Genomic DNA, 25,847 nt, shown 5'->3' with positions numbered 1-25,847 from the left:
GGTCTGCTTGTCACGGTATTTCTCGAAGCGGGGCGGTAGGCCTTGCTCGGCACGCTCCGCGTCCTCCTTGTCCCATATAGGTTCCGCCACTCTGTAACCGCCGGGACCGAGTTTGTGGACCCCTAAGTTCAAGTCCCGCATCTCTTTCCCCCACTGACTTGATTCCTCGGATGCACCGCTCTCGCACTTGATCTTGAACTCCCGGTAGTCAGCTTCGCTGATCGAAGGATTTTTCTCCTTGATCTTCTCATAACTATCACCTTTTTCAATCATGCTCTTCACCACGCCTCTCCAAGTAGCCAGGGCCTTGCTCATCTTCGTGAGGGCGGTACTGTTCACTTTATTCCCTGAGAGGCGTGTGTTTGCGAAGTCACCGGGGAACTTGTATCGTTCGTGCAGCTTCGTGAAGAGGAGGTTGCGCAAATTCCCTCGGTCACGATTCCTTAGGTTCTCGGTGTTGATCGAGACGGTGCTCCGGAGAATGCACCCGAGCTGTCTCGCGTACCCCGTGACTATTTCTTTGGGCGCCGTTGGATGCCCCTCCGAGGAAACTTCAGTAAATTCCTCCTTGACCGTGCCGACCACGTTCGGGCGCCGGTCCTTCCGTTGCCTCTTCGGTTGGCTGCCATCTGTGCGTGCGCCGCCATCATCAGTGGTGGCATCCTCGGCGGCACCATCAGTGGTGTCATCCCCGACGCCACTAGGGGTTGCGTAGTCAGGATCGGTGTCTTCCGCGGCGTCCTCATAGCGCTGAGGTTCTTCCTCCATCTCCTGGGACAGCTCCCAGAATGCCTTGCCACCTGAACCGCCGGCCTCATCGTTGTGGGCCATGTTTCACTCTAAATAGGAAAAAAGTTTGGTCAAAAAGTTGGTTATTGTCAAGGAACAAGATCTCATCATTTAGGGTTTGGGAGGAATTATCATGGTCTCATCATTTAGGGTTTGTCGACACCGAGGCATCCTAAAAGCTAAGCTTTTATCATTTAGGGTTTGTCGACGCCGAGGCACCCTAAAAGCCTAAGCTTTCATCATTTAGGTTTTTATCGACACCGAGGCACCCTAATAAAAGCCAAGGTTTTATCATTTAGGGTTTGTCGACGCTGAGGCACCCTAAATGCTAAGTTAAGTTTTCATCATTTAGGGTTTATCGATGCCGAGGCACCCTAGGTTGACTGATATATATGGGTACTCTAAATGGCAGATCGCATCGGCAGCACCGCCTACTCGAGTGCCTAGGAAAAGAGCGCTGGTGCTTCCGATCATGCTACCCCCTCACAGCCAGAGAAACAGAGAAGGCAACTTGCAGGTTAAACTAGCCCAAACAGAGTATTATATCATAGGCACACACATATATGGTGACAGATAGAGTAATAACTATGAGTTGATATCACACTTCTATATGTATAACACAAGAGGCAGTTGATCCTACTTAATTAAGTACTAAGATACCCCGGCCCATGCATTAGTCGCAAGTACCCCATATGTCCTATTTTTAGCAAAGTCATGCTAAAATTCACGGAAAATTTCAGCATGACCTTTGCTGAAAATAGGACATATGGAGTACCCGAATTAGCCGGAACGGAAGTTAATCGACATTCCGGCAAACTCAAGGGCCTCTCGGGGTACCTGCAAAATCATCACGACATGATGGTCGGAGACAAAACCCAGCAAACTACTTCCCTTCACTCGGGGTACAACAATATATCTTCTAGCCATGAAACCGGACCCTGATTCTCCTTTCTTCCTCTTGCCGAAGAGAAGTTGGCTGCAGAGGATGGTCCAACTCAGATCAGCCTGCAGAAGTTCATTGTATAATTCTGTTTAGTTCCAAGGATATACGAATACTCTTCAGAGTGAGCACAAAGATGGAAGCAAACTAATAGCACAAAGTGAATAGCAAATCGGCTACTGAAACTATACTGAAACCATGCTGAAACTTTACTGAAACTACTCCTTGCAACCAAACTGAAACTATTCCTTGGAAGCAAATTGTCTTGGAAGGAGTATTGTGTGCACAAATCTACTCCAGCTAGTTGCTTTCACTTAGAGATTGTGAGGTAGCCGATAGCACAAACAACATGAGTCATTCTTCAGACAGTTACAAATAGAAACAATGGCTACCAAGGTTAAAAACCAACAATCCTATATATTATTCTGAAACTCTTGCTTGGTGTTCCAAATCATTTCATTTATATTTTAAATAACAGTAGGAATTATTTCATAATAGAATTTACCCCAAAAACAAATTCATTTAATGCCATTTTCAAACTTTGAGTTGCCTCTGTTGCACAAAAACTAATTCAAATAATTTTTATAAAATTGCCACAAAATTTTTGGGAGACCCTATAATTCCTATAAATCATTTTTGAACAAAGACCCATCCTACTCTTTTGAAATTTTTGAGAGAAACACCCACTTTTCCATTCTGATCCATTTTTAGTTTAGAACTACAACCCTATTTCCCCTAGCTCCTAAAAATCTACAAAATTATCCCAACACAAGAACAGTACCTACACTCCTTTTTCCCAAACATCTCCTGATCACAAGTTCTAAATTTTCAATAGGCCACATGGATTTGCTGAATCAACATAAACCTTTCAAGTACCAAAAATGCAGCATTTTCTTGGCACAACCAAGCTACTTCACGGTAATTCATCTTTTAAGAATTCTCACATTTCATATATCATCTTTTTCAAAACAAAAAAAAGTATCTATGGGGGCTGCAGCTGCATGTTGTGTATCAATGTACCACGACCAAAACCTTGCTGGCCATGGTTATTCACTTCTGGCCTGTTGTCCTCGTCAATATGCCAGCAGCAGCAGCAGCATGCTGCACGCACAAGGGGAGGCAGTAGGCGATGGGGCAGCAGGGTGGACGGTGCGCCGGCTTGCAGAGGCGGGCGCCGGCGTGGCGCGAGGCCAGGACGCGCGGGACGCGGGCGGCTGTACGTGGACAGGCAGCAGCGTAGCAGAGCAAGCAGCGTCAGCAGTGGCGGCAAAACAACAGAGCAGCGGCAGTAGTACCATCAGCGATGGGAGCAACAAGGGGAAGGGGCGGCCGACGGGGGCGACGGGCGCACGTGACAGAGGGGGGAACGGGGGGGGGGGGGGGGGTGGAGGAGGCTCACCACGGGGAGGGCCGGAGGAGAGCTCGACGAGGCCGGGGACGGGCAAGAGCAGCGGTTGGGGCGACGAGATGTGGGCGGCCGAACGAAGAAGGCGGCGATGGCGGTGGCTACGCGAGACCCCGGCTCGAGCTGGTTCCCTAAACGGAAGAAGCCAAACGCGGCGATCCTCCTGGATGTCTTCCCGCGCGACGACGACGACGTTGGTCGCGGCAACGACGAGGGGGCCGCGGTCACCACGCGATCTGATGAGTTCAAATCGAACTAGAGGGATGCTCGGGGGTGGCGGCGACTTGCAGTGGTGAGGGGTGGAAGAGCTGCGGTGGTGATGGGTGGAGGAGCGCTGGAGGTGGGGGCGGGGCGCGCTGGAAAGGGGTCGTCGGCAGCGAGGGGGAAAGGGATCTGGCGCGGGGGGCGAGGGGGCTAGGGATTTGATCTGGCGCGGGGGGCGAGGGGGAAAGGGATAGCAATGGCGCACCACCCAGGGGTGCGCCATTAGTAACTTTTTTTTATTGATAACAATGGCGCACCCTCTCCTGGTACGCCATTAGTAACTTTTTTTATTTTTTTATTGATAAAAATTATTACACTATATAGAGGAGATGAGTAGAGGAGGGAGGGAGGGAGGGAGCATTTACATTCGTTGATGGGTGCGGGGGGTCGTGAAAAAATATTTAGTTTCATCTAAATTTTTTTTAGAAAATGACAAATCAAATTTGAAAACATTTATGAATGTGAAAAAATATCATCAAATTTCTTATTTGAAAATATTTATGAATATGAACAAATATCATCAAATTTGTTATTTGAAAATATCATCAAATTTGTTATTTGAAAATATTTGAAAAAATATCATAAAAATTTAAAAATATTCATGAGTTCACAAAATATTAACAAATTCAATACTTTTTGTGAGTTAGAAATTCAATACCATAATAAAAATAATTCAATATTCATGAGGACTAGAACAGAAGAAATATCATTTCAAAATGTCGAAATACAATTGAGAAATAAAGACTACGATTTAAATACAATCGATCTTAGCTAGCTATCTTTTCACAATCTTCTTGCCCTTCTTTTTCGCAAATGGAGTTCTTTTGTTGAACGGACGTCCTTTAGGTAGGGTGGTCCTGAAGGAAATATGCCCTAGAGGCAATAATAAAGTTATTATTTATTTCCTTATATCATGATAAATGTTTATTATTCATGCTAGAATTGTATTAATCGGAAACATAATACATGTGTGAATATATAGACAAACAGAGTGTCACTAGTATGCCTCTACTTGACTAGCTCGTTAATCAAAGATGGTTATGTTTCCTAGCCATAGACATAAGTTGTCATTTGATTAACGAGATCACCTCATTAGGAGAATGACGTGATTGACTTGACCCATTCCGTTAGCTTAGCACTCGATCGTTTAGTATGTTGCTATTGCTTTCTTCATGACTTATACATGTTCCTATGACTATGAGATTATGCAACTCCCGTTTACCGGAGGAACACTTTGTGTGCTACCAAACGTCACAACGTAAATGGGTGATTATAAAGGTGCTCTACAGGTGTCTCCAAAGGTACTTGTTGGGTTGGCGTATTTCGAGATTAGGATTTGTCACTCCAATTGTCGGAGAGGTATCTCTGGGCCCACTCGGTAATGCATATCACTATAAGCCTTGCAAGCATTGTGACTAATGAGTTAGTTGCGAGATGATGTGTTACGGAACGAGTAAAGAGACATGCCGGTAACAAGATTGAACTAGGTATCGAGATACCGACGATCAAATCTCGGGCAAGTAACATACCGGTGACAAAGGGAACAACGTATGTTGTTATGCGGTCTAACCAATAAAGATCTTCGTAGAATATGTGGGAGCCAATATGGGCATCCAGGTCCCGCTATTGGCTATTGACCGGAGACGTGTCTCGGTGATGTCTACATAGTTCTCGAACCCGTAGGGTCCGCACGCTTAACGTTACGATGACAGTTTTATTGAGTTTTGATGTACCGAAGGAGTTCGGAGTCCCGGATGAGATCGGGGATATGACGAGGAGTCTCGAAATGGTCGAGACGTAAAGATCGATATATTGGACGACTATATTCGGACTTCGGAAAGGTTCCGAGTGATTCGGGTATTTTTCGAAGTACCGGAGAGTTACGGGAATACGTATTGGGCCTTATTGGGCCATACGGGAAAGAAGGAAAAGGGCCTCAAGGGTGGCCGCACCCCTCCCCTTGGTCTGGTCCGAATTGGACTAGGGAAGGGGGGCGCCCCCTTCCTTCCTTGTCTTTTTCCCTTCCTCTTTTCCTATTCCTTATGGGAGGTGGAACCCCATGGACACAACAATTGATCCTTGAGATCTCTTAGCCGTGTGCGGTGCCCCCCTCCACCATATTACACCTCGATAATACCGTTGCGGAGCTTAGGCGAAGCCTTGCGTCGGTGGAACATCATCATCGTCACCACGCCGTCGTGCTGACGAAACTCTCCCTCAACACTCGGCTGGATTGGAGTTCGAGGGACGTCATCGAGCTGAACGTGTGCAGAACTCGGAGGTGCCGTGCGTTCGGTACTTGATCGGTCAGATCGTGAAGACGTACGACTACATCAACCGCGTTGTGATAACGCTTCCGCTATCGGTCTACGAGGGTACGTGTACAACACTCTCCCCTCTCGTTGCTATGCATAACCATGATCTTGCGTGTGCGTAGGAATTTTTTTGAAATTACTACGTTCCCCAACAGTGGCATCCGAGCCAGGTGTTATGCGTTGATGCTATGCACGAGTAGAACACAAGTGAGTTGTGGGCGATATAAGTCATACTGCTTACCAGCATGTCATACTTTGGTTCAGCGGTATTGTGAGATGAAGCGGCCCGGACCGACATTACGCGTACGCTTATGCGAGACTGGTTTCACCGTTGCGAGCACTCGTTGCTTAAAGGTGACCGGCGGGTGTCTGTCTCTCTCACTTTAGTTGAACCGAGTGTGGCTACGCCCGGTCCTTGCAAAGGTTAAAACAACACCAACTTGACAAACTATCGTTGTGGTTTTGATGCGTAGGTAAGAACGGTTCTTGCTAAGCCCGTAGCAGCCACGTAAAATATGCAACAACAAAGTAGAGGACGTCTAAGTTGTTTTTGCAGGGCATGTTGTGATGTGATATGGTCAAGACATGATGTGATATAATGTGTTGTATGAGATGATCATGTTTTGTAACCGAGTTATCAGCAACTGGCAGGAGCCATATGGTTGTCGCTTTATTGTATGAGATGCAATCGCCATGTAATAGTTTTACTTTATCACTAAGCGGTAGTGATAGTCGTAAAAGCAATAAGTTGGCGAGACGACAACGATGCTACGATGGAGATCAAGGTGTCGCACCGGTGACGATGGTGATCATGACGGTGCTTCGGAGATGGAGATCACAAGCACGGTGCTTCGGAGATGGAGATCACAAGCACAAGATGATGATGGCCATATCATATCACTTATATTGATTGCATGTGATGTTAATCCTTTATGCATCTTATCTTGCTTTGTTTGACGGTAGCATTATAAGATGATCCTTCACTAAATTATCAAAGTATAAGTGTTCTCCCTGAGTATGCACCGTTGCAAAAGTTCTTCGTGCTGAGACACCACGTGATGATCGGGTGTGATAGGCTCTACGTTCAAATACAACGGGTGCAAAACAGTTGCACATGCGGAATACTCAGGTTAAACTTGACGAGCCTAGCATATAACACATATGGCCTCGGAACACGGAGACCGAAAGGTCGAGCGTGAATCATATAGTAGATATGATCAACATAGTGATGTTCACCGTTGAAACTACTCCATCTCACGTGATGATCGGACATGGTTTAGTTGATATGGATCACGTGATCACTTAGAGGATTAGAGGGATGTCTATCTAAGTGGGAGTTCTTAAGTAATATGATTAATTGAACTTAAATTTATCATGAACTTAGTCCTGATAGTATTTTTGCAAATTATGTTGTAGATCAATAGCTCGCGTTGTTGCTTCCCTGTGTTTATTTTTGATATGTTCCTAGAGAAAATTATGTTGAAAGATGTTAGTTGCAAAGATGCGGATTGGATCCGTGATCTGAGGATTATCCTCATTGCTGCACAGAAAAATTATGTCCTTGATGCACCGCTAGGTGACAGACCTATTGCAGGAGCAGATGCAGACGTTATGAACGTTTGGCTAGCTCAATATGATGACTACTTGATAGTTTAGTGCACCATGCTTAACGGCTTAGAATCGGGACTTCAAAGACGTTTTGAACGTCATGGATCATATGAGATGTTCCAGGAGTTGAAGTTAATATTTCAAGCAAATACCCGAGTTGAGAGATATGAAATATCCAACAAGTTCTATAGCTAAAAGATGGAGGAGAATCGCTCAACTAGTGAGCATGTGCTCAGATTGTCTGGGTACTACAATCGCTTGAATCAAGTGGGAGTTTATCTTCCAGATAAAATAGTGATTGACAGAATTCTCTAGTCACCATCACCAAGTTAGTAGAACTTCGTGGTGAACTATAGTATGCAAGGGATGACAAAGTAATTCCCGAGCTCTTCGTGATGCTGAAATCGACGAAGGTAGAAATAAAGAAAAACATCAAGTGTCGATGGTTGACGAGACCACTAGTTTCAAGAAAAGGGCAAAGGGAAGAAGGGGAACTTCAAGAAGAACGGCAAGCAAGTTGCCGCTCAAGTGAAGAAGCCTAAGTCTGTACCTAAGCCTGAGACTAAGTGCTTCTACTGCAAAGGAACTGGCCACTGGAGGCGGAACTGCCCCAAGTATTTGGTGGATAAGAAGGATGGCAAAGTGAACAAAGGTATATTGGATATACATGTTATTGATGTGTACTTACTAGTGTTTATAGCAACCCCTCGGTAATTGGTACTGGTTCAGTTGCTAAGAGTAGTAACTCGAAACGGGAGTTGCAGAATAAACAGAGACTAGTAAAAGTGAACAAAGGTATATTTGATATACAGATTATTGATGTGTACTTTACTAGTGTTTATAGCAACCCCTCGGTAATTGATACTGGTTCAGTTGCTAAAGAGTAGTAACTCGAAAACGGGAGTTGCAGAATAAACAGAGACTAGTAAAAGGCGAGGTGACGATGTGTGTTGGAAGTAGTTCCAAGATTGATATGATCATCATCGCACACTCCCTGTACTTTCGGGATTAGTGTTGAAACTAAATAAGTGTTATTTGGTGTTTGCGTTGAGCATGAATATGATTTGATCATGTTTATGGCAATACGGTTATTCATTTAAGTTAGAGAACAATTGTTGTTCTGTTACATGAATAAAACCTTTATGGTCATACACACCAACGAAAAATGGTTTGTTGGATCTCGATCGTAGTGATACACATATTCATAATATTGAAGCCAAAAGATGCAAAGTTAATAATGATAGTGCAACTTATTTGTGGTACTGCCGTTTAGGTCATATTGGTGTAAAGCGCATGAAGAAACTCCATACTAATGGGATTTTGGAATCACTTGATTATGAATCACTTGATGCTTGCGAACCGTGCCTCATGGGCAAGATGACTGAAACGCCGTTCTCCGGAACTATGGAGAGAGCAACAGATTTTTTGGAAATCATACATACAGATGTATGTGGTCCGATGAATATTGAGGCTCGTAGCAGGTATCATTATTTTCTGACCTTCACAGATGATTTGAGCAGATATGGGTATATCTACTTGATGAAACACAAAGTCTGAAACATTTGAAAAGTTCAAAGAATTTCAGAGTGAAGTGGAGAATCATCGTAACAAGAAAATAAAAGTTTCTACGATATGATCGCAGAGGTAAAATATTTGAGTTACGAGTTTGGCCTTCAGTTAAAACAATGTGAATTAGTTTCACTACTCACGCCACCTGGAACACCACAGTGTAATGGTGTGTCCGAACGTCATAACCATACTTTATTGGATATAGTGCAATCTATGATGTCTCTTACCAATTTACCACTATCGTTTTGGGGTTATGCATTAGAGACAGCTACATTCACGTTAAATAGGGCACCATCAAAATCCGTTGAGACGACGCCTTATGAACTGTGGTTTGGCAAGAAACCAAAGTTGTCGTTTCTTAAAGTTTGGGGTTGCGATGCTTATGTGAAAAAGTTTCATCCTGATAAGCTCAAACCCAAATCGGAGAAATGTGTCTTCATAGGATAGCCAAAGGAGACAGTTGGGTACACCTTATATCACAGATCCGAAGGCAAGACATTCGTTGCTTAGTATGGATCCTTTCTAGAGAAGGAGTTTCTCTCGAAAGAAGTGAGTGGGAGGAAAGTAGAACTTGATGAGGTAATTGTACCTGCTCCCTCATTGGAAAGTAGTTCATCACAGAAATCTGTTCCTGTGACTCCTACACCAATTAGTGAGGAAGTTAATGATAATGATCATGTAAACTTCAGATCAAATTACTACCAAACCTCGTAGGTAAACCAGAGTGAGATCCACACCAGAGTGGTATGGTAATCCTGTTCTGGAGGTCATGTTATTTGACCATGACGAACCTACGAACTATGAAGAAGCGATGGTGAGCCCAGATTCCGCAAAATGGCTTGAGGCCATGAAATCTGAGATGAGATCCATGTATAAGAACAAAGTATGGTCTTTGATTGACTTGCCCAATGATCGGCGAGTCATTGAGAATAAATGGATCTTCAAGAGGAAGACGGACGCTGATAGTAGTGTTACTATCTACAAAGCTAGAATTGTCGCAAAAAGTTTTTTCGACAAGTTCAAGGTGTTGACTACGATGAGAGTTTCTCACTCGTATCTATGCTTAAGTCTGTCTGAATCATGTTAGCAATTGCCGCATTTTATGAAATATGGCAAATGGATAAACAAAACTACATTCCTTAATGGATTTATTAAAAGAAGAGTTGTATATGATGCAACCAGAAGGTTTTGTCAATCCTAAAGGTGCTAACAAAATATGCAAGCTCCAGCGATCCATCTATGGACTGGTGCAAGCATCTCGGAGTTGGAATATACACTTTGATAAGTTGATCAAAGAATATAGTGTTATACAGACTTGCGTGAAGCCTGTATTTACATGAAACTGAGTGGGAGCACTACAACATTTCTGATAAGTATATGTGAATGACATATTGTTGATCGGAAATAATGTAGAATTATTCTGCAAAGCATAAAGGAGTGTCTGAAAGGAGTTTTCCAAAAGAAAGACCTCGGTGAAGCTGCTTACATATTGAGCATCAAGATCTATAGAGATAGATCAAAACGCTTGATAAGTTCTTTCAATGAGGGCATACCTTAACAGGATTTTGAAGTAGTTCAAAATAGAACAGTCAAAGAAAGAGTTCTTGCCTGTGTTACAAGGTGTGAAATTGAGTAAGACTCAAAGCCCGACCACGGCAGAAGATAGAAAGAGAATGAAAGTCATTCCCTATGCCTTGGACATAGGTTCTATAAAGTATGCCATGCTGTGTACCAGATCTATTGTATACCCTACACTAATTTTGGCAAGGGAGTACAATAGTGATCTAGGAGTAGATCACTGGACAGCGGTCAAAATTATCCTTGGTGGAATAAGGATATATTTCTCGATTATGGAAGTGACAAAAAGGTTTGTCGTAAAGGGTTACGTCGATACAAGTTTTGACACTAAATCTAGATGACTCTAAGTCTCGGTCTAGATACATATTGAAAGTGGAAGCAACTAGCTAGAGTAGCGCCGTGCAGAGCATTGTAGACATAGAAATTTGTAAAATACTTACGGATCTGAATGTGGCAGACCCGTTGACTAAAATTATCTCAAAATCAAAACATGATCACACCTTAGTACTCTTTGGGTGTTAATCGCATAGCGATGTGAACTAGAATATTGACTCTAGTAAACCCTTTGAGTGTTGATCACATAGAGATGTGAACTATGGGTGTTAATCACATGGCGATGTGAACTAGATTATTGACTCTAGTGCAAGTGGGAGACTGAAGGAAATATGCCCTAGAGGCAATAATAAAGTTATTATTTATTTCCTTATATCATGATAAATGTTTATTATTCATGCTAGAATTGTATTAACCGGAAACATAATACATGTGTGAATATATAGACAAACAGAGTGTCACTAGTATGCCTCTACTTGACTAGCTCGTTAATCAAAGATGGTTATGTTTCCTAGCCATAGACATAAGTTGTCATTTGATTAACGAGATCACCTCATTAGGAGAATGACGTGATTGACTTGACCCATTCCGTTAGCTTAGCACTCGATCGTTTAGTATGTTGCTATTGCTTTCTTCATGACTTATACATGTTCCTATGACTATGAGATTATGCAACTCCCGTTTACCGGAGGAACACTTTGTGTGCTACCAAACGTCACAACGTAAATGGGTGATTATAAAGGTGCTCTACAGGTGTCTCCAAAGGTACTTGTTGGGTTGGCGTATTTCGAGATTAGGATTTGTCACTCCAATTGTCGGAGAGGTATCTCTGGGCCCACTCGGTAATGCATATCACTATAAGCCTTGCAAGCATTGTGACTAATGAGTTAGTTGCGAGATGATGTGTTACGGAACGAGTAAAGAGACATGCCGGTAACAAGATTGAACTAGGTATCGAGATACCGACGATCAAATCTCGGGCAAGTAACATACCGGTGACAAAGGGAACAACGTATGTTGTTATGCGGTCTGACCAATAAAGATCTTCGTAGAATATGTGGGAGACAATATGGGCATCCAGGTCCCGCTATTGGTTATTGACCGGAGACGTGTCTCGGTGATGTCTACATAGTTCTCGAACCCGTAGGGTCCGCACGCTTAACGTTACGATGACAGTTTTATTGAGTTTTGATGTACCGAAGGAGTTCGGAGTCCCGGATGAGATCGGGGATATGACGAGGAGTCTCGAAATGGTCGAGACGTAAAGATCGATATATTGGACGACTATATTCGGACTTCGGAAAGGTTCCGAGTGATTCGGGTATTTTTCGAAGTACCGGAGAGTTACGGGAATACGTATTGGGCCTTATTGGGCCATACGGGAAAGAAGGAAAAGGGCCTCAAGGGTGGCCGCACCCCTCCCCTTGGTCTGGTCCGAATTGGACTAGGGAAGGGGGGCGCCCCCTTCCTTCCTTCTCTTTTTCCCTTCCTCTTTTCCTATTCCTTATGGGAGGTGGAATCCTACTAGGACTAGGGAGTCCTAGTCGGACTCCACACTTGGTGCGCCCCCTCCTAGGGCCGGCCTCCTCCTCCCTTGCTCCTTTATATACGGGGGCAGAGGGCACCCCATGGACACAACAATTGATCCTTGAGATCTCTTAGCCGTGTGCGGTGCCCCCCTCCACCATATTACACCTCGATAATATCGTTGCGGAGCTTAGGCGAAGCCCTGCGTCAGTGGAACATCATCATCGTCACCACGCCATCGTGCTGACGAAACTATCCCTCAACACTCGGCTGGATCGGAGTTCGAGGGACGTCATCGAGCTGAACGTGTGCAGAACTCAGAGGTGCTGTGCGTTCGGTACTTGATCGGTCGGATCGTGAAGACGTACGACTACATCAACCGCGTTGTGATAACGCTTCCGCTATCGGTCTACGAGGGTACGTGGACAACACTCTCCCCTCTCGTTGCTATGCATCACCATGATCTTGCGTGTGCGTAGGAATTTTTTTGAAATTACTACGTTCCCCAATAGGTCCTGCTTCTTCTTGTGGTGTATGGCACTTCATCGTCGTCGTCATGTTCCATCTTCGGGTCGCCGTACTTGTCGAAGTCTTGCTCATTGGTGACTCCATCCATTCCGATGATCTTCCTTTTGCCTCTCCTCACGACAACACGACTGGGCTTTGACAGGTCGGTAATGAAGAAGCATTGGTCCACTTGGGAAGCCAGTACCCATGGCTCATTTTTCGCGGTGACGTTTGCGCCCGCGGTCTTGGATTTGGCTTCGGGTATAACCATTGTGGTGAAATACCGGTCTTCTTTTATGAAGCTCTTGGCCCATCTGACGCGGAACATCGTGACCTTCTCTCCAACGTAGCTCAGCTGCCAGATCTCCTCGATCCTTCCGTAGTATCTGTCCTTGTCGTTACCGGTGTAGGATTCCATCGTTACCCTGGAGTTCTGATAACTATCGCTCTTCATGTCCTTGTCCTCGGTATAGAATGTGTAGCCATTGATATCGTACGCCTCAAAGGTCATCAGGTTGTGCTCGGCGCCCTGTGACAAGGAGAATATGAGTTTTTCTTCCGCGGAAGAATCCTCATGCAAAGGGTACGACAGAAGCTTCTCCTTGTACCAACGCGTGAAACATGAGTTGTGCTCTTTGATTATATCTCCGTCCGTCCTCTGTTGGCCTAGGTCATTGTATGTCTTCTCAATAAAGTTTTTGTGCTCTACCACCCAAGGATCGACCACGTCTATGTGTTGTAGCGCGACTAGGTTTTCTCTTTCAAAGTCGGCGAGTCGACCCTCGAAGTCGACATGCATTTCACGGCGACCCTCGCGGTGACCCCATCCAGCGAGCCTGCCGAGGTTCCTGTTGACGGGCAGACCAACGGGGTTCTCGATGCCTAGATAATTCGTGCAGTAGGAGATGCACTCTTCGGTCAGAAAGCCCCTGGCTATGCTTCCCTCTGGACGTGACATGTTGCGAACGTATCCTTTGATGACACCATTCATCATTTCAAACGACATCATGCTGTGCAGGAACGTCGGCCCGAGTTGGATTATATCCTCCACGATATGGACCAGCAGATGCACCATAACATCAAAGAATGCGGGCAGGAAGTACATCTCAAGCTCGCATAGTATCACCACGATCTCTTCCTGTAGCCTTCAGAGTTGCCTCACGCCAACCGACTTTCGAGAGATGACGTCGAAAAAGTTGCATAGGCCGAATAGCGTTTCACGGACGTGCGCGTCCATGATCCCACGGATTGCAACTGGAAGTATCTATGTCATCAGCACGTGACAGTCGTGAGACTTCATCCCGCTGAACTTCTGCTTCGCTGAGTCTAGGTATCTGCTTATCTTCCCCGCGTAACCGTAAGGAAGTTTTACTCCAACGAGGCAGGTAGTCATTTTCGGTCTTCTTGGCCTTTTTGCCTTTGCGACGACTTTCCGTGTCCTGCTTCGCCTCATCATCATCATCATCATCATTAGCGTGAAGCTCCTCCCTGATGCCCATTGATTTCAAGTCTGCCCTTGCTTTCGGCCCATCTTTGGTCCTCTCTGGCATGTTGAGCAGGGTACCAAACAGACTCTCGCACACGTTCTTCGTGATATGCATGACATCAAGGCTGTGAGGCACACGGTGGATCTTCCAGTACGGCAAGTCCCAGAAAACAGACCTCGTTTTCCATACCTTCAGCAGCGGCTCTCGCGCCTTTCGCTTCTTTCTCGGCTCTGGCGCCTTTTGCTTCTTTCCCGACAGTGGGCAATCTTTCCAATTTTTCAACAGCTTGTCTATTTCCACGCCGCTCCTCGTACGCGGGCGTCTTCGGGGTTCGGTTTCACCATCGAACAGATCCTTGCGTTTTCTCCATGGGTCATCGTCGCAAAGCCACCTTCGATGTCCCATGAACACGGTTTTCGAAGACCCGGCATCTCTATCTAGCTGGCGAAACGTTGTGTCATCCATGCACCTGACGCATCCAGAAAATCCGTGGACCACCTGCCCCGCGAGATATCCGTAACCGAGATAGTCGTGCACCGTCGTGAGCAGTCCGGCTCTCATAGGGAAATATTCTTTCTCTGCGGCGTCCCACGTATTGGCTGGCGTTTTCCACAGCGTGTCTAGCTCCTCTTTCAGCAGCTCCAGATACAGATTGATGTCGTTCCCTGGTTGTTTCGGCCCTTCAGTTAGCATACTCATGTGAATGTACTTCCTCTTCATGCACAACCAGGGGGGAAGGTTGTACATCCAGACAAACACAGGCCAGGTGCTATGTGTGCTTCTCTGGCTGCCAAACGGATTGACTCCATCGGTGCTCGCGCCCAGCACGATGTTCCTTGGATCGTCCCCAAATTCTAGGTGTTCGAAGTTCAACGCTTGCCGCTGGCTCGCATCCTTAGGGTGACTCTGCATCTTGTCTTTTTTATTTATCTCCGGATCATTTCCGTCATCTTCTCGCTTCTTCTCCTCCCTATCCGCGTGCCAACACAGGAGCTTTGCCAGCTTAGGGTCCGCGAAATACCGCTGTAGACGAGGAGTGATTGGAAAGTACCACACCACTTTTCGAGGAGCTTTCTTCCTCTTCTTGTATCGAGTGACGCCGCACACCGGACATATGGTAGACTCCGCGTGCTCGTCCCGAAAAATGATGCAATTGTTCATGCAAACATGGTATTTCACGTGCGGTAAATCCAGAGGACACACGATTTTCTTCGCCTCCTCGAAACTGGTCGGGCACTTGTTCCCCTTGGGAAGACGTTCGTGCCAGAATGACATGTTCTCGTCGAAGCATGCATCGGTCATTTTGTATTTTACCTTCATCTCCAGAGCCATGACCGTTACTTTCAGGCGTGTATCCTCGGGCCTGCATCCTTCATACAATGGAGTAACCGCGTCTATCTCCAGTTGGTCCATCTTGGCTTTCTCTCGGGCGACAGCTCTTGCGTTATCCGTCTGCTTGAGAAGCAGCTCTTGAATATGAGGGTCCTGCACCCAGCTCATCGATGGTCCATCATCGTCTGCTCTGGCATCTTCATCTTCATGATCATGCCCTTCGTCTTGATCTTCCTCATCATCATGTCCGACATCTTCTACATGATGACTGTGTACAGCATCACCGTCGTGATCATGTCCTGGAGATTCTTCGTCTTCTCGCCCGCCCTCGCGGCGGTGGTTGTCTTGCTGCCCTTCCTCATTTCTTGCCCGGCCCCCATGGACGACTTCATAGTCATCTTCATCACCTTGCCACCGATAGCCATCCATGAAACCACGCAAGAGCAGGTGGTCCCGCACCTGCCCGGAATCCGGGTCCGCAATAAGGCTCTTCAGCTTGCATCTTCGACATGGACATCTTATCTCCGTCTCGTTCTTTTGAAGCATCTCGGCCTTCGCGGAGCTCAAAAACCTATTCACGATGCCTTCGGTCATCATGCGGTCCATGGTCACCTGCGGGGTAGAGCAAAGCGATATTTTAGAACCAAGAAAAAAATTTGGCATGACTTTGCCTAAAAATAGGACCAAAAAGAATGCATAGTGCCAAATTCTCGCCTAAACGAAAATGAATCAACATTTCGGCAAAATATTGGCAACTATCGCATTTCAAATACTGGTACCTGCAAACACAAACATATATGCAACACCACAAACATATGCAACACCACAAGCATACGTAGATCTAGCTAGGCCATAAAAAGTGCATGTGGACGTTGTTGGAGGGAGAAAAAAGTAGATCTACAACATAAAGAAAGCTTTCCCCTTACTTACCTATCAAAAAAGGTAATTTAACCACTTAATTTGGGTGAATCTATGGTGCAAATGAGGTAAGGAGGAGGAGGCAGCCGAGACAAGCTTGGAGGAGGAGGTGGAGAGAATGAAGTGGGGAAAGTGAGTGTGGTAGGTGGCTGTCCAAAATATCTAGCTGGTCTCAGGTTACTAATGGCGCACCACCTAAAACTGTGCCATTAGTAACCCTAGTTACTAATGGCGCACCTGTCAGGGGTGCGCCATTACTAGTTTTGCAAATATATATATATATATATATATATAATTGTCAGTAGTGGCGCACCGTGGGTGTGGTGCGCCATTACTAGTTTGAACTAGTAATGGCGCACTTCACCCAGGTGCGCCATTACTACTTTTGAAAAAAAAGTAAAAAAAAATTGTCAGTAGTGGCGCACCGAGCGTGTGGTGCATCATTACTAGTTAAAACTAGTAATGGCGCACTGTGCCCTGGTGCGCCATTATAGTTTTGGAAAAATAAAAAAATAAAATGTGATAGTAATGGCGCACCGTGTGTCTGGTGCGCCATTAGTAATGAGGACACTAATGGCGCACCTGTATCTGGTGCGCCACTGCTATATAGCAGTGGCGCACCACATACATGGTGCGCCATTAATGTCCATGTCAGCTATAGCCCTTTTCCTAGTAGTGAGGGTCCAAGGTTCCGCCAGCCCCGAAGAACCATGTCCGGCAACGGTCTGGCCACCTCAATATCTCTGGTTCGACCCTTTTATCAATCAGGTCATTCTCAGCCTTGGCCCACAACGACCGGGCTTTGAGGTAGCCACCTGACCCCGTGCGATGGTGAAGCTTCTTCTTCGCAGCATTCTTCTTGTTTGTCACTGACATCTTCTTACTCTTGTCCGATGTCTTGTGGGCCACAAATGTGGGCCAGTGATCTCTGATCTTCTCATATCGGCCGATGAATTCTTGTGTCTCTTCTTTGTCGACAAATTTTTTTAGCTCATTCTTCCACCTCCTGAATAGTTCTGCTATCTTCTTAAGAGCATGTGACTTGATCAATTTCTCTTTAACTGGCTTCTCCGGATCCTCCTCTGGCGGTAGGGTGAAATTTTCCTTCAACGCGGTCGAAAGATCATCTTTCTGCATATCGGAGACACAAGACACCTCAGGGTCTTCTTTTGCCGGCTTTAACCATTGGTGGATGCTGATCGGGATCTTGTCCCTAACAAGAACCCCGCACTGAGCAGCAAATGCTTCCTTTGTCTGGATGGGTTCAATCGGCATGCCATCGCGAGCGATTTCTATGATCTCAAACCTTTCATCCGAGCGCAACTTTTTCTTTGGGCCTCGTCTCTTTACCGAAGTTGTGCTCGATCTGGAGGGCTAGAAAAAAGAAAAAAGACGAGAGTTAATTAATATGTGTACATATACCAAAACAATGAATGCATCAATTAGCTAGTCAGCACAGGCTTAACTAATATATATACCTGGCCAGACTCGGTTCGGTCAACGGAGCAGTCATCACGGTGTCCTTCTTGCGCCGTCATTGGGTCACCGGACCATCATGATCATGTCCTTCCTCCTCCATTGTTCGATCACCGGAGTCTGCTTCTTCACCCTGTTCTTCCAGACCATCGGTGTCGTTGAGAAACGAGAAGACGACATCACTTCCGTGTGCGATTATGTCCCCCAACACCGCTTATGTTGCTTCGTCTCTGGGGTCCATAGTTTTTGCAAATATTTACAACATGGCAATTATTATTCAAACATGACAGATGCATATATTATTGGCAAACATTTGGGGTGGCCTCGAGAGAGTTTGTCGGGTAGGGGCGCGGCGGGAGGGGGTACGAGACCGATATTGTTTTTCTAGGGTTTGAGTGTCCTCGAGAGTTTTGGTCGAACGAGAGGGCCGGGGGGGGGGGTGCTACCGTGGTATAAGTTATCACGGTCGAGAGGGGGTTATATCGACGACGACATACCCGATAAAATATAAGAAAATGAAGAAGAAGAAGAAAAAGAAGAAAAAAAAGGAGAAGAAGAAAGGAATAGAGGAGAAGAAGAAAAAAGAATATTTTGTATTTTTTCTTCTTCTCCTCTATTCCTTTCTTCCTCTCCTCTTTTTTTTCCTTTTTTGCTCTTCTTATTTATTTCTCCTCTTCTTCATCTTTTTCTTTTCCTTCTTCCTAAACTAAAAATAAACTAAAATAATCCTAAAACTAAACGAAACTTCTCCTCCTGCCTTTTTATTTCTTCTTCTTTTTTTCATAGAATTTTTATTTCTTCTTCTTATTTTTTTTCATCCTAAAACTTTATGAACAAAATTACAACAGAAAAAAAATAAAAATTCTATGAACAAAATAAAAATTTTATGAACAAAATTACAACAGAAAAAATCCTATGAACAAAATTACAATAAAAAATCCTATGAACAAAATTACAATAAAAATTCTATGAACAAAAAATAAATAAAAATTCTATGAATAAAATAAAAATTCTGTGCATATGAACGTACAAACATTTGCATATTCTACAATATCATCATATTCTACAATAATATCACCAAAAATCCTAACTTCTGCATATGAACAGGGGGCCTGCTTCGTTGTCGGCGCCGGGGCGGGCGGCGGCGTTGGGGCGGGCACGGGGGGGGGGGGAGGGGGAGAGGAGGGTGAACGGCGCGGGCTCACACTGCAGGCGAGCGGCACCGAGGTCGGGGCAGGGCGCGTCGAGGACGGGGCAGGGTGCGGCGAGGCCGGGGCAGGGGCGACGGCGACGACGGAGACGGTTGACGGGGGCGGCAGCCTGGCGGCGTCGATGTCGTCGGCGTCGGCGGGGCGGCAACTGCGAGATGAGAAGTGACAATTTTCACAAGTCCTGCTTATATACCTAGGGCATTGGTCCCGGTTCGTAGCACCAACCGGTACCAATGCACCCTTTAGTACCGGTTGGTGCCACCAACCGTGACCAAAGGTCAGTTTTTGGCAGCCCAAAGGGCGGGAAGCGGCCTACCCCCTGGGCGCGCCCTCCACCCTCGTGGGCCCCACGTTGCTCCACCGACGTACTCCTTCCTCCTATATCTACCTACGTACCCCCAAACTACCAGATACGGAGCCAAAAACCTAATTCCACCGCCGCAACCTTCTGTACCCGTGAGATCCCATCTTGGGGCCTTTTCTGGAGATCCGCCGTAGGGGGCATCGATCACAGAGGGCTTCTACATCAACACCATGGCCTCTCCGATAATGTGTGAGTAGTTTACCTCAGACCTTCGGGTCCATAGTTATTAGCTAGATGGCTTCTTCTCTCTTTTTGGATCTCAAACAATGTTCTCCCCCTCTCTTGTGGAGATCTATTCGATGTAATCTTCTTTTGCGGTGTGTGTTGAGACCGATGAATTGTGGGTTTATGATCAAGTTTATCTATGAACAATATTTGAATCTTCTCTGAATTCTTTTATGTATGATTGGTTATCTTTGCAAGTCTCTTCGAATTATCAGTTTGGTTTGGCCTACTGGATTGATCTTTCTTGCAATGGGAGAAGTGCTTAGCTTTGGGTTCAATCTTGCGGTGTCCTTTCCCAGTGACAGTAGGGGCAGCAAGCCACATCATCAATTTTCAACACTTTCTGACTTCATTTGTTATTTTTCATGCATTTACTGATTATTTTGAGCTGTAAGACCCTGAAATTGATAAGTTACCAAATTAATAGAAGTTCATCATCACATTAAAACCAAAGTACATACATAGTTCTCATTGAACAACATATAGCTCTCTAGAGCATCAAATTAAACCATACATTGAAATTATGTGAAACATTTCAATGCAACAAGAAATGCGATCATAATCGCAACCAAGGTAACAATTGATCCAACTGCATAATGATACCAAGCCTCGGTATGAATGGCATCCATCTTGATCTTGTGATCATCGACGACATACGCAACATGCAACTCCAATATCATCTTCTCCTCCTCAATTTTTTTTATTTTTTCCTTCAAGTAATTGTTTTCTTCTTCAACTAAATTTAACCTCTCGACAATAGGGTCGGTTGGAATTTCAGGTTCAACCACCTCCTAGATAAGTATAATATATGTCACATTGGTCGGCATAATTGTCATAAACAATAAATGAACCAAATAGTTATAAAAAGATAATATATATACCACACCCGAACCATAGACAGGACGAGGGCCGACTGGGGCGGATACCAAAACCATCGCACTATATAATAACAAGGAATAATAAAAGTAAGAAAATTAGACAAGTATCTATCTGAAGTAAGAATTTTTTACTTTTAGAAAGAAGATAAGAACAAGAGGGTCACCATGGTGGTGCCGGCGAAGAGATCGGCGTGGGCGATCGACGGCGGTGAAGACGGGGACTGATACGTCTCCAACGTATCTATAATTTTTGATTGTTCCATGTTATATTATATTCTATTTTGGACATTATTGGGATTTATTATACACTTTTATATTATTTTTGGGACTAACCTATTAACCGGAGGCCCAACCCAGAATTGTTGTTTTTTTGCCTATTTCAGAGTTTCGCAGAAAAAGAATATCAAACGGAGTCCTAACGGAATGAAACCTTTGGGAACGTGATTTTCGGAACGAACGTGATCCAGAGGACTTGGACTCTACGTCAAGACATCAACCAGGAAGGCACGAGGTAGGGGGCGCGCCTACCCCCCTGGGCGCGCCCTCCACCCTCGTGGGCCCCACGTTGCTCCACCGACGTACTTCTTCCTCCTATATCTACCTACGTACCCCCAAACTACCAGATACGGAGCCAAAAACCTAATTCCACCGCCGCAACCTTCTGTACCCGTGAGATCCCATCTTGGGGCCTTTTCCGGAGCTCCGCCGTAGGGGGGATCGATCACGGAGGGCTTCTACATCAACACCATGGCCTCTCCGATGATGCGTGAGTAGTTTACCACAGACCTTCGGGTCCATAGTTATTAGCTAGATGGCTTCTTCTCTCTTTTTGGATCTCAAACAATGTTCTCCCCCTCTCTTGTGGAGATCTATTCGATGTAATCTTCTTTTGCGGTGTGTTTGTTGAGACCAATGAATTGTCGGTTTATGATCAAGTTTATCTATGAACAATATTTGAATCTTCTCTGAATTCTTTTATGTATGATTGGTTATCTTTGCAAGTCTCTTCGAATTATAATATTGGTTTTGCCTACTAGATTGATCTTTCTTGCAATGGGAGAAGTGCTTAGCTTTGGGTTCGAAGTATCAGAGTTTCATATGGAAACTCGTCTGTTACAAAGGGATTTCATTTTTTTGAACTTATTTGAATTCCAGAGTTTTTCCGTGTTCAAAATGCACCATTCAAAGCCACATCATCAATTTTCAACCCTTTCTGACTTCATTTGTTATTTTTCATGCATTTGTTGATTATTTTGAGCTGTAAGACCCTGAAATTGATAAGTTACCCAATTAATAGAAGTTCATCATCACATTAAAACCAAAGTACATACATAGTTCTCATTGAAAACCATATAGCTCTCCAGAGCATCAAATTAAACCATACATTGAAATTATGTGAAACATTTCAACGCAACAAGAAATGCGAGCATAATCGCAACCAAGGTAACAATTAATCCAAGTGCATAATGATACCAAGCCTCGGTATAAATGGCATCCATCTTGATCTTGTGATCATCGACGACATACGCATCATGCAACTCCAATATCATCTTCTCCTCCTCAATTTTTTTTAATTTTTTCCTTCAAGTAATTGTTTTCTTCTTCAACTAAATTTAACCTCTCGACAATAGGGTCGGTTGGAATTTCAGGTTCAACCACCTCCTAGATAAGTAAAATATATGTCACGTTGGTCGGCATAATTGTCATAAACAATAAATGAACCAAATAGTTATAAAAAGATAATATATATACCACACCCGAACCATAGACAGGACGAGGGCCGACTGGGGCGGATACCAAAACCATCGCACTATATAATAACAAGGAATAATAAAAGTAAGAAAATTAGACAAGTATCTATCTGAAGTAAGAATTTTTTACTTTTAGAAAGAAGATAAGAACAAGAGGGTCACCATGGTGGTGCCGGCGAAGAGATCGGCGTGGGCGATCGACGGCGGTGAAGACGGGGACTGATACGTCTCCAACGTATCTATAATTTTTGATTGTTCCATGTTATATTATATTCTATTTTGGACATTATTGGGATTTATTATACACTTTTATATTATTTTTGGGACTAACCTATTAACCGGAGGCCCAACCCAGAATTGTTGTTTTTTTGCCTATTTCAGAGTTTCGCAGAAAAAGAATATCAAACGGAGTCCTAACGGAATGAAACCTTTGGGAACGTGATTTTCGGAACGAACGTGATCCAGAGGACTTGGACTCTACGTCAAGACATCAACCAGGAAGGCACGAGGTAGGGGGCGCGCCTACCCCCCTGGGCGCGCCCTCCACCCTCGTGGGCCCCACGTTGCTCCACCGACGTACTTCTTCCTCCTATATCTACCTACGTACCCCCAAACTACCAGATACGGAGCCAAAAACCTAATTCCACCGCCGCAACCTTCTGTACCCGTGAGATCCCATCTTGGGGCCTTTTCCGGAGCTCCGCCGTAGGGGGGATCGATCACGGAGGGCTTCTACATCAACACCATGGCCTCTCCGATGATGCGTGAGTAGTTTACCACAGACCTTCGGGTCCATAGTTATTAGCTAGATGGCTTCTTCTCTCTTTTTGGATCTCAAACAATGTTCTCCCCCTCTCTTGTGGAGATCTATTCGATGTAATCTTCTTTTGCGGTGTGTTTGTTGAGACCAATGAATTGTCGGTTTATGATCAAGTTTATCTATGAACAATATTTGAATCTTCTCTGAATTCTTTTATGTATGATTGGTTATCTTTGCAAGTCTCTTCGAATTATAATATTGGTTTTGCCTACTAGATTGATCTTTCTTGCAATGGGAGAAGTGCTTAGCTTTGGGTTCGAAGTATCAGAGTTTCATATGGAAACTCGTCTGTTACAAAGGGATTTCATTTTTTTGAACTTACTTGAATTCCAGAGTTTTTCCGTGTTCAAAATGCACCATTCAAAGCCACATCATCAATTTTCAACCCTTTCTGACTTCATTTGTTATTTTTCATGCATTTGTTGATTATTTTGAGCTGTAAGACCCTGAAATTGATAAGTTACCCAATTAATAGAAGTTCATCATCACATTAAAACCAAAGTACATACATAGTTCTCATTGAAAACCATATAGCTCTCCAGAGCATCAAATTAAACCATACATTGAAATTATGTGAAACATTTCAACGCAACAAGAAATGCGATCATAATCGCAACCAAGGTAACAATTAATCCAATTGCATAATGATACCAAGCCTCGGTATAAATGGCATCCATCTTGATCTTGTGATCATCGACGACATACGCATCATGCAACTCCAATATCATCTTCTCCTCCTCAATTTTTTTTAATTTTTTCCTTCAAGTAATTGTTTTCTTCTTCAACTAAATTTAACCTCTCGACAATAGGGTCGGTTGGAATTTCCGGTTCAACAACCTCCTAGATAAATAAAATATATGTCATGTTGGTCGGCATAATTGTCATAAACAATAAATGAACCAAATATGTATAAAAAGATAATATATATACCACATCCGAATCATAGACAGGTTGAGGGCCGACTGGGGCGGATACCAAAACCATCGCACTATATAATAACAAGGAATAATAAAAGTAAGAAAATTAGACAAGTATCTATCTGAAGTAAGAATTTTTTACTTTTAGAAAGAAGATAAGAACAAGAGGGTCACCATGGTGGTGCCGGCGAAGAGATCGGCGTGGGCGATCGACGGCGGTGAAGACGGGGACTGATACGTCTCCAACGTATCTATAATTTTTGATTGTTCCATGTTATATTATATTCTATTTTGGACATTATTGGGATTTATTATACACTTTTATATTATTTTTGGGACTAACCTATTAACCGGAGGCCCAACCCAGAATTGTTGTTTTTTTGCCTATTTCAGAGTTTCGCAGAAAAAGAATATCAAACGGAGTCCTAACGGAATGAAACCTTTGGGAACGTGATTTTCGGAACGAACGTGATCCAGAGGACTTGGACTCTACGTCAAGACATCAACCAGGAAGGCACGAGGTAGGGGGCGCGCCTACCCCCCTGGGCGCGCCCTCCACCCTCGTGGGCCCCACGTTGCTCCACCGACGTACTTCTTCCTCCTATATCTACCTACGTACCCCCAAACTACCAGATACGGAGCCAAAAACCTAATTCCACCGCCGCAACCTTCTGTACCCATGAGATCCCATCTTGGGGCCTTTTCCGGAGCTCCGCCGTAGGGGGGATCGATCACGGAGGGCTTCTACATCAACACCATGGCCTCTCCGATGATGCGTGAGTAGTTTACCACAGACCTTCGGGTCCATAGTTATTAGCTAGATGGCTTCTTCTCTCTTTTTGGATCTCAAACAATGTTCTCCCCCTCTCTTGTGGAGATCTATTCGATGTAATCTTCTTTTGCGGTGTGTTTGTTGAGACCAATGAATTGTCGGTTTATGATCAAGTTTATCTATGAACAATATTTGAATCTTCTCTGAATTCTTTTATGTATGATTGGTTATCTTTGCAAGTCTCTTCGAATTATAATATTGGTTTTGCCTACTAGATCGATCTTTCTTGCAATGGGAGAAGTGCTTAGCTTTGGGTTCGAAGTATCAGAGTTTCATATGGAAACTCGTCTGTTACAAAGGGATTTCATTTTTTTGAACTTATTTGAATTCCAGAGTTTTTCCGTGTTCAAAATGCACCATTCAAAGCCACATCATCAATTTTCAACCCTTTCTGACTTCATTTGTTATTTTTCATGCATTTGTTGATTATTTTGAGCTGTAAGACCCTGAAATTGATAAGTTACCCAATTAATAGAAGTTCATCATCACATTAAAACCAAAGTACATACATAGTTCTCATTGAACAACATATAGCTCTCCAGAGCATCAAATTAAACCATACATTGAAATTATGTGAAACATTTCAACGCAACAAGAAATGCGATCATAATCGCAACCAAGGTAACAATTAATCCAATTGCATAATGATACCAAGCCTCGGTATAAATGGCATCCATCTTGATCTTGTGATCATCGACGACATACGCATCATGCAACTCCAATATCATCTTCTCCTCCTCAATTTTTTTTATTTTTTCCTTCAAGTAATTGTTTTCTTCTTCAACTAAATTTAACCTCTCG

General features: G+C 44.2%; 1 pseudogene; it reads right to left on the bottom strand.

Moving 5' to 3' along the window:
- Positions 1–2,779: 2,779 nt before the first annotated feature.
- The window catches only part of LOC141020824 (uncharacterized), a 126,772-nt pseudogene continuing 103,704 nt past the window's right edge, over positions 2,780–25,847 (bottom strand).

Source organism: Aegilops tauschii, chromosome 3 (genome assembly GCF_002575655.3).
Source record: "Aegilops tauschii subsp. strangulata cultivar AL8/78 chromosome 3, Aet v6.0, whole genome shotgun sequence".
NCBI lineage: Eukaryota > Viridiplantae > Streptophyta > Magnoliopsida > Poales > Poaceae > Aegilops > Aegilops tauschii.
This window is presented reverse-complemented; position numbering and strand designations above follow the sequence as displayed.